Source organism: Gopherus flavomarginatus, chromosome 8, assembly GCF_025201925.1.
Source record: "Gopherus flavomarginatus isolate rGopFla2 chromosome 8, rGopFla2.mat.asm, whole genome shotgun sequence".
Lineage (NCBI taxonomy): Eukaryota > Metazoa > Chordata > Testudines > Testudinidae > Gopherus > Gopherus flavomarginatus.
Genome location: NC_066624.1, coordinates 5,716,520 through 5,726,628, shown reverse-complemented (window position 1 = coordinate 5,726,628; position 10,109 = coordinate 5,716,520).

Below are 10,109 nucleotides of genomic sequence, written 5' to 3'. Positions count from 1 at the left end.
GCGTCTGTAGCTGAGTCAGGAGCAGGTCTCCTGTGTCCCTATCACACACCTACGGGAATGTCTACTACACTATGAAGAAAAACCTGCTGCACCGAGCCTCAGAGCTGGCTCAGGCTTGCAGGGCTCAGGCTGCAGGGCTATAAAATTGTAGTGTAGCTGTTCAGGCTCGAACTGGAACCCAGGCTCTGGGTCTGTCCCCCTGTCGTGGGGTCTCAGATCCCAGCCCGAGCCCCAATGTCAACAATGCAGTTTTATAGCCCTGCAGCCTGAGCCTCATGCACCCAAGTCAGCTGACCTGGGCCAGCCATGGCTGGGTTGTAGGTCTTTGATTGCAATGTAGCCATGCCCTTAGTCGCAAGGCCACCATTCACCCACTTTCCCAAGCATTTTAATCATTTCAAAACTTCTTGTGAAAGGATTGGGTGACTTTGCACTGAGGGGCACTCAGACAAACGGTGGGGCATGGGCAGCCTTTCTTCCTGGATCTTGGTCCCTGCTCAGGTTCACGTACAATAATATTTCCATGAACATGAGATATTCCTGAGTTAAAAAATGGAGCTCAGCCCACTAGAAAAGGCAGACACTCAAGGGTCAGTGCAACTCAGCCCCACAGGCTGAATCTTATAGACCCTGGTCATAAAGATGATGGAAAATCTTCATGCCCAAATTAGCTTCTCCATAAAAACCTGACCACCTGTCTGGGACTTAACATGAGGATTAGTATGGGGGCAGATGGGATCATTGCACTAAAATGGCAATTTGCATGCTGCTGAAATCCCCAGAGAGTGCTCCATTTAGTACCTCAAGCCAAACAGAGAACACAAGCCAAGCATAATCAGGGCCAACGCTAATGCTCCGGTATCACAGAACCACTTGCAAGACAAGGCTGGGGCACAACAAATATGACTGATACTGTAATAATAGCCCACGACACTGCAGTGTTAGTATTGTAAGCTGTAGCATTTGTGGCCACCAGTGTAAGGGTTTCTTTATAAGGAGCTGAAGCTCTGAACGCCACTGACACTACTATTGCAGAACATAATGCCTGCATGCTGGTTGCCACAGGCTCTCCTGCAATTCTGCAACTCTCATCCCCTCCCACCACCAGCTTTTGAGATGGTAGCCGTCTCAGCCAAAGCCAGGCACTAGCCTGAGATTGCAATAATATTTTATTCTTCTTCGAGTGATTGCTCATATGCATTCCAGTTAGGTGTGCGCGCGCCGCGTGCACGTTCGTCGGGAAAACTTTTACCCTAGCAACCCAGTCGGGTCGGCTGGGCGCCCCCTGGAGTGGCGCCGCCATGGCGCCCAATATATATCCCAGCCGACCCGGCCACCCTTCAGTTCCTTCTTACCGCCCGTGTCGGTCGTTGGAACTGTGGAGCGCGGCTTCGCTGAACTCCACACTCCCTAGCAGCTCATTTAGCTTTCGTGGTATATAGTTACTCATTGTATATAGATAGTTTATAGTTGTCAATAGTTAGTAGTTTAGTGCTTTAGTTTAGTTTTTAGTGGTAACGAGGGGATCGGGGTACCCCCCCCTCCCCTCCCCCCACACGGGGAGCCGGAGCCCATGCCCGGCTCATCAGGTTTCAAGCCCTGTGCGGCTTGCCATAAACCTATGCCTGTGGGAGACCCTCATGACTCCTGCTTAAAATGCCTAGGGGAGTCGCACTTAACTGCTAAGTGCTCAATCTGCAAGTCCTTTAAGCCAAGGACCAAAAAGGAGCGGGACATTAGATTAAGACAGCTCCTAATGGAAGCGGCCTTGACACCTTCGCCCTCGGCTCAGAGCGCAAGCAAGCCGGTGAGCAAGGGCACCGCAGCACCGAGTACCTCCTCCAAGAAGGCGGCACCGAAGCCGAGCCAAAGCCGCTCCACCTCCCCGAGACCAAAGGCGGCGAAGGCACAAATCGTCTCGCCATCAGCCGCCCCGCAGCCAGACCCTGCGAAGACAGCGGATGGCCCGGCACCGATACCAGCCGCGGCACCGCCCAAACCGGTACCGTCGACTCCGGCCCCGAGAGGTCCGTCGAGTCCGGCACCTGGTAGCTCCCCGGTACACGCAGTGGTAGAGCTCTCTACACCTACTACCCCGGAGACATTTGCCGCGGCGAGGGAGCTGATCGCCATTACGGAGGCACCCATGCCCTTACCCCCGGCACCGCCGGTGCGGGTCCTGTGTTCTATGGGCAAGCCGACCCTGACCAGACCAGCTTCGGTCAGTGTAACAGACCGGCACCGCTCTAGGTCGCGATCCGGCAAACGCTCAGCTTCAAGACGACGTTCAGACTCACGGCGTCGGTCCCGATCTCGATCCCGATCCCGGTACCGATCGGGCTCCCGGCACCGATCACCTCGTCGGCGATCACCCAGGCACCGGTCGAGCTCTCGGCACCGATCACCCCGGTACCGCTCACGCTCCCGGCACCGCTCCGGCTCCAGGCACCGCTCCGGCTCCCGGCACCGGTCAGGCTCCCGGCACCGGTCGACGTCACGTGCGTCAACTGAGTACTCCCAGCACCGATCCAGCTCACGGCACCGCAGGGAGCACCGCGCCTACAGGAGCAGATCCAGACAACGGCGCTCGCGATCCCGGTCGACCTCCCGGCACCGAGCCGGTCGCAGGTCCCGGTCTCGCTCTCCCCACCAATACCAGCACCGGTCGCCAGTATCCAGAGGTGTGAGGTCGGTCGGCACCGCGGCACCGACCTTTGCAGCACCACCGTGGCCATCAAGAGCCACGTCGGCATCCTCCCATGCGGGTAGTTATTACGAACCTGAAGTACCGCTGGGCGAGTTTCAAGACCCACATACACAGGACACGAGTGCCCAACAGTGGGGCTTCTGGACACCATGGGCTTACCAACAGACCCAGGGTGCCCCCCTACCTCAGCCGCGTCCCGCTACCGCAGAGCATCGGGTGCCAGAGGCCACTGTTTCCCGACCTCCCGCGATTGAGTCGGACAAACAGCCACGTCCAGACTCACTGGGCTGTCACGAGCTGGAAACAGAGGAACAGCGAGACACCGCACAGGAGGACATCATCCCCGGTGTCTCCTCCTCCTCCTCGCCAGACGAGGCAGTGGCGGGGACTTCAACATCGGGACCTCCACCAATAGATCTCAGGGCCCACCAGGACCTCCTCCGTAGGGTAGCACTTAATATCAACCTCCCCGTGGAGGAAGTCTCGGAGGTTCAGGACCCGGTGGTGAGCATACTATCGGCAGATGCCCCTACCCAGGTAGCTCTGCCGTTTATACGGACTATTCAATCTACCACCAAAAACCTGTGGCAGTCACCGGCCTCCATCCCTCCGACAGCTAAGGGAGTGGAGAGGAAGTACATGGTACCCTCTCGGGGGTACGAATACCTCTATGTACACCCTCCCCCCTCATCCCTCGTGGCCCAGTCGGTCAATGACAGGGAGCGTCATGGACAACAGGCACCGGCCCCCAAGTCCAAAGAGGCCAAGCGCATGGACCTCATGGGTCGCAAGGTCTACTCAGCAGGGGCCTTGCAACTCCGTGTGGCCAACCAGCAGGCCCTTTTAGGGCGTTATAACCACAACATATGGGTGGAGGTGGGCAAGTTCGCGGAACTGCTCCCCCACGACTCACGCCCAGAATTCAATGCATTCCTGGAGGAAGGTAAGAAGGTGGCCAGGACTACCCTCCAGGCCTCCCTCGATGCAGCTGATTCGGCAGCCAGAACCATTGCGTCCGGAGTAACAATGCGGCGCATCTCTTGGCTTCAAGCGTCCACACTACCTCCGGAGCTGCAATACACGATCCAAGACCTACCCTTTGACGGGAAAGGCTTGTTCTCTGAGAAGACGGACTCAAAATTGCAAAACCTAAAAGACAATAGGGTCATTATTCGCTCATTAGGGATGCATACCCCGTCCACCCAGCGCAGACCCTTCAGGCCCCAAACACGGCGCCCATACTTCCCACCCCGTCAGAGGCAAGACCTCAATAGACGGCGTGGACGCGGGGGACGCAGACGCCAACCCAGCTCCCAGGGAGGCCAGAACCAAGGGCCTTCCAAGTCGCAACCGGGCCCCAAGTCCGGCTTTTGAAGGTGCGCCCGGGGACGGCTTATCAGTCTCAATTCAGGATCCTTTCCCTACTTTCTACAACCGCCTCTCCCGCTTCCTCCCAGCGTGGTCCCAATTAACGTCAGACCGTTGGGTGCTACGCACAGTGAAGCATGGATACCATCTACAATTTGCTTCTTCACCCCCTTCCCGCCCCCCTTCCCAGTCCCTCTTCAGGGACCCCTCTCACGAGCAAACCCTTCTACAGGAGGTTCGCTCCCTCCTGGCGGCGGGGGCCATAGAGGAAGTACCTCTAGCCGAGAGAGGCAAGGGATTCTACTCCCGTTATTTCCTGATCCCCAAATCCAAGGGAGGTCTCAGACCCATCCTAGACCTTCGGGGCCTCAACAAGTGGATGCTCAAGTTGAAGTTCCGTATGATCTCCCTGGGAACCATTATCCCATCCCTGGATCCTGGAGACTGGTACGCCGCCCTCGACATGAAAGACGCGTACTTCCATATTGCCATCTTCCCACCGCACAGGAAGTACCTCCGCTTCACGGTCACACATCAACACTTCCAGTTCACGGTTCTACCATTCGGTCTCTCGACAGCCCCGAGGGTGTTCACCAAGTGCATGGCCGTCGTGGCCGCCTACCTCCGTCGGCGGAAAATCCACGTCTTCCCGTACCTAGACGACTGGCTCCTGAAAGGTTCCTCCCAGTCGCAGGTACGACGACATGTAGAGGCTGCCACGGACCTCTTTTCCCGACTGGGACTGCTGGTCAACATCGAGAAGTCCAACCTAGTTCCAACACAGAGGTTGGACTTCATAGGTGCGACCCTGGACTCTATTCAGGCCAGGGCCTTCTTACCTCAACCTCGTTTCCAGGCGATCGGGGCGATCATCCGGAGCTTGCAAGCATCCCCTCTCACCTCGGCTCGGACATGCCTCACACTCCTCGGTCACATGGCCGCTTGCACGTACGTGACAAAGCATGCCAGACTCAGAATGAGGCCCCTCCAAACGTGGCTTCACTCAGTATACCGACCAAGCAGAGACCACCCGGATGTGTTAGTGACGGTGCCCCCCGATCCTCTCCGCTCCCTCGACTGGTGGCTGACCCCATCGTTGGTATGCGCGGGGATGCCATTCCATCCGCAACAGCCATCGGTGACTCTAACAACCGATGCGTCATCCCTGGGTTGGGGAGCTCACTTAGGAAACCTGCGCACCCAGGGCCTGTGGTCGACCCTCGAGCTGTCACTCCACATAAATGTCCGGGAGCTAAGGGCAGTCCGCCTTGCCTGCCAGGCATTTCTCCGTCACCTCCAAGGCCGTTGTGTTTCCGTACTCACGGACAACACAACGGCCATGTATTATATCAACAAACAGGGGGGAACCCGGTCATCTCCACTGTGCCAAGAGGCCATTCGACTCTGGGACTTCTGTATAGCCCACTCGATAGACCCAGTGGCATCCTTTCTCCCAGGGGTCGAGAACACGCTGGCGGACAACCTCAGCCGATCCTTTCTCTGCCACGAATGGTCGATCAGACCAGACGTCATCCATTCCATCTTCCAGAGGTGGGGGTTTCCCCGCATAGACCTCTTTGCAACCAGGTCCAACAGGAAGTGCCAGGAGTTTTGCTCCTTTCAAGGTCTCTCCCCGGGGTCGATCACGGATGCATTTCTCCTGCCGTGGACCCGCCATCTCCTGTATGCCTTCCCTCCGTTCCCCCTGGTGCACAAGGTCCTCTTGAAGTTGCGCAGAGACAAGGCTCACCTGATACTGATCGCACCTGCGTGGCCCAGACAACACTGGTTCACCACCTTGATGAACCTATCTGTGGACCCCCCAATTCACCTTCCTCTCCATCCAGACCTAATTACCCAGGATCATGGCACGCTTCACCACCCGGACCTGCGAGCCCTTCATCTCACGGCGTGGCTCCTACATGGCTGAGCTCGGCAGAGCTCAGCTGCTCTACGCCGGTCCAACATATACTTCTTAACAGCAGGAAGCCCTCCACTCGCTCTACGTACAGGGCCAAATGGAAACGCTTCTCTTGCTGGTGCGCTTCCCAAGGGGTGAACCCCACGCAGTCCCCAGTTTCCACAATCCTCGACTACCTCTGGTACCTTAAACAGCAGGACCTGGCAACTTCCTCCTTAAAGGTGCACTTAGCGGCCATTTCAGCCTTCCGGCCAGGTGAAGGTGGCCGCTCCATATTTTCTCATCCGCTAGTCGCCAGATTTCTTAAAGGACTGGAGCGACTATACCCGCCTGTACGCCGCCCTGCCCCTACGTGGGACCTTAACTTAGTCCTGAACAGGCTCATGCTCCCACCATTCGAGCCACTGGCGACATGCTCGCTCACACACCTATCATGGAAGACAGCTTTCCTGGTGGCCATTACATCGGCCAGACGGGTCTCAGAGCTGAAAGCTCTCACAGTGGACCCACCTTACACCGTCTTCCATAAGGACAAGGTACATCTACGACCCCACCCGGCGTTCCTCCCTAAGGTGGTGTCCACCTTTCATACCAACCAGGACATCTTCCTTCCCGTCTTCTTTCCGAAACCACACTCTTCTCGGCGGGAGCAACATCTACACTCCTTGGATGTACGTAGAGCGCTTGCCTTCTACATCGAGAGAACCAAGGGGTTTCGGAAGTCCCCTCAGCTTTTCGTAGCGATTGCAGAACGCATGAGGGGACAACCTATATCCTCTCAGAGGATCTCCTCCTGGGTGACTGCTTGCATCCGCACATGCTACGACTTGGCTCGTGTCCCATCTGGCCACCTCACAGCACACTCCACAAGAGCCCAGGCGACATCAGCGGCCTTCCTGGCGCACGTGCCTATTCAGGAGATATGTCGTGCGGCGACCTGGTCATCGGTACACACTTTCACCGATCACTATGCGTTAGTCAGACAATCTAGAGATGATGCGGCCTTTGGCGTAGCAGTTTTAAATACCGCCACATCTCGCTCCGACCCCACCGCCTAGGTAAGGCTTGGGAATCACCTAACTGGAATGCATATGAGCAATCACTCGAAGAAGAAAAGACGGTTACTTACCTTTGTAACTGTTGTTCTTCGAGATGTGTTGCTCATATCCATTCCAAACCCACCCTCCTTCCCCACTGTCGGAGTAGCCGGCAGAAGGAACTGAAGGGTGGCCGGGTCGGCTGGGATATATATTGGGCGCCATGGCGGCGCCACTCCAGGGGGCGCCCAGCCGACCCGACTGGGTTGCTAGGGTAAAAGTTTTCCCGACGAACGTGCACGCGGCGCGCGCACACCTAACTGGAATGGATATGAGCAACACATCTCGAAGAACAACAGTTACAAAGGTAAGTAACCGTCTTTTATCCTGTGCCTTCAGAAAGTGATTCTGCTAGCAGAGAGCCCTTATAAAGATGCTTCACTGCAAATGTTAAATCACTAGCAGCATGTCAGATGCCAGCTCAGCTCTGCCACCTACTGACTCATCATGCACCCATCCATCCATCTCACACAGGGCTTGTCTACATCACAAAGTTGCAGCGCTGGTGAGGGGGTTACAGCGCTGCAACTTAGGAGGTGTACACATCTGCAGGGCATCACCAGCGCTGCAACTCCCTGTTTGCAGCGCTGGCCGTACTCCCGTTTTGTCTCGAGTGTAGAGGATCCAGCGCTGGTGATCCAGCGCTGGTAATCAAGTGTAGACACTTACCAGCGCTTTTCTTGACCTCCGTGGAATAAGCAGGTATCCCAGCATACCTGAGGAAGCCTCTCTGGTAATCAAGCAGGTCTCCTTCCCCGCAGTTTGCTCCAGTGTTCTCCGAATCCCCCCCCAAGCGGGTCTCCTTCCCCGCAGTTTGCAGGGGGGTTCGGGGAACGCGAGGGCAAACCGCGGGGAAGCAGGTCTCCTTCCCCGGTTTGCTCTCGCGTTCCCTGAACCCCCGTGCAAGCAGGTCTCCTTCCCCGGTTTGCTCTCGCGTTCCCCGAACCCCCGAGCAAGCAGGTCTCCTTCCCCGGTTTGCTCTTGCGTTCCCCGAACCCCCGTGCAAGCAGGTCTCCTTCCCCGCGGTTTGCAGGGGGGTTCGGGGAACACTGGAGCAAACCGGGGAAGGAGACCTGCTTCCCCGCGGTTTGCTCTCGCGTTCCCCAAACCCTCCTTGAAGCCGCCCAACAGCGCTGCAGTGTGGCCACATCTAACACCACTTGCGGCGCTGGTTGCTGTAAGTGTGGCCACTCTGCAGCGCTGGCCCTATACAGCTGTACTAATACAGCTGTAACAACCAGCGCTGCAAAATTGTAGATGTAGACATACCCTCAGTCACACACTGCTTGGTAAGGAAAGTGGCTGGTGAAAAGAAATTAACAGTGCAGCAAATGTGATGCACCAAGTGACGCTGGGGAAAACTCTAAAGTGGGATGCACAAGTAAATTCATTTTCCAAAGGCTGTCTAACAATGACACTTGGAAGTACACAAGAAAAAGAGTGCTGGCCTCAGACTAGTTTTAAAACTGCAAAGCAAGGGGCTCTGTTAAGAAGATAATAAAATAAAGCTCATTAACATGCATGCTGCTGCAGGCAAGATCACTTTCTACCACTCAGTCCAGAGGTTAAGTGATGCTTCAAGCACATCTCGAAGTCTGGGCCTGCTCCTGCCCTCACTGACGTCCATGAGAGTTTCCGGTGCTCTGCACTTACGAGGATTTGCCCTTTGGAGTTGTCTGAGGCCCAGTCCTAGAAGGCTAAATATAGTGGGAGTTGAGGATTGCTCAGCATACCACAATGCACGTGTCCCTGGGATGCTGTGGTGGTCTCCCAAGAAAAACACTTTAAAGATCATTCTTTTTGAGAAGGGGTTTGCAGGGATTCCACCATTTTCCCTGTTTAACTTCCCCTCTGCCATCTTCACAGGCCTCTTGAGGCAACCACTGGCTTCTCATAGTAGTACATAGAGCCCTTCAGCTGCTGACTGTGCCATTCCAAAGGCTGGTGGTGAGAGGGGATGAAGGTTGGAAAGGGAATTGCAGGAGGGCAGCACCGTGCACTCCCCTCCCCAGAACGGGCCACAAGGCTTGGGATCCCTCCTCTCACCAACAAGTGAGAATCTTGGCTGCCTCCCATAAGGCTGCTGAATTATCTGGATAGACTGCAGAACTGTCCCCTGGGGAAGGAAATTCAGCCAGGTTCAGTATCTCTCCACCACATTCTAGCTAGGTTGGTAAAGTATTCTTCCGTCAACCTAGCTGCATCTGTACTGGGGGTTAGGTCAGCATAGTTACAGTGCTTAGAGGTGTGAATCAAAATGTAGATTTATGTAGATCTAAATTTTAAGTGTAGACTATGCCTCAGTCTGCAGAAGGCCTGGAACAATAGCTGTGAGTGGTGTGAACTGCTCCAGTCAGCTCAGCGAGGGGTTAACTCAGGGGCCCCAGGAGGATAATTTAAATGCAGCTTGTTAACTGTTTAATTGCTCACGGAGGAAACGACAGGGAGGGTCACGGATCTGCACAATTTACTGTGAGTGTTGTCTCCCTGAAAGCAAGCTGGGCAAGACTGTGTCCAGCCCACACATGGGTGTAAACTAGGGTAACCGGGTCTCCCAATTTTTTAGGGACAGTCATGATATTTCGGGCTTTTTCTTGTATAGAGGCCTATTACCCCCCCACTCCGTCCAATTTTTCACGCTTGCTACCTGGTCACCCTAGTGTAAACGCAGCAAGGCAGAGAATGCAGGGGAGCTCTCCTCTCTGCACAACAGTGTGGGACTTGGTCACAATGGCAGCCCTGGGCCCAGGGGCGGCTCCAGGCACCAGTGCAGCAAGCGCGTGCCTGGGGCGGCAAGCCACGGGGGGTGGGCTGCCAGTCGCTGTGAGGGTGGCGGTCAGGCAGCCTTCGGGGGTGTTTCTGCGGGAGGACCGCTGGTCCCGCGGTTTTGGTGGCAATTCAGCAGCAGGTATGATGAAGGCGCAGGACTGGCAGATCACCCGCAGAACCACTCCCAAATCTGCGTGACTGGCGGACCTGCCGCAGAAGCCTGCCATGCCTGGGGCAGCAAAAAACA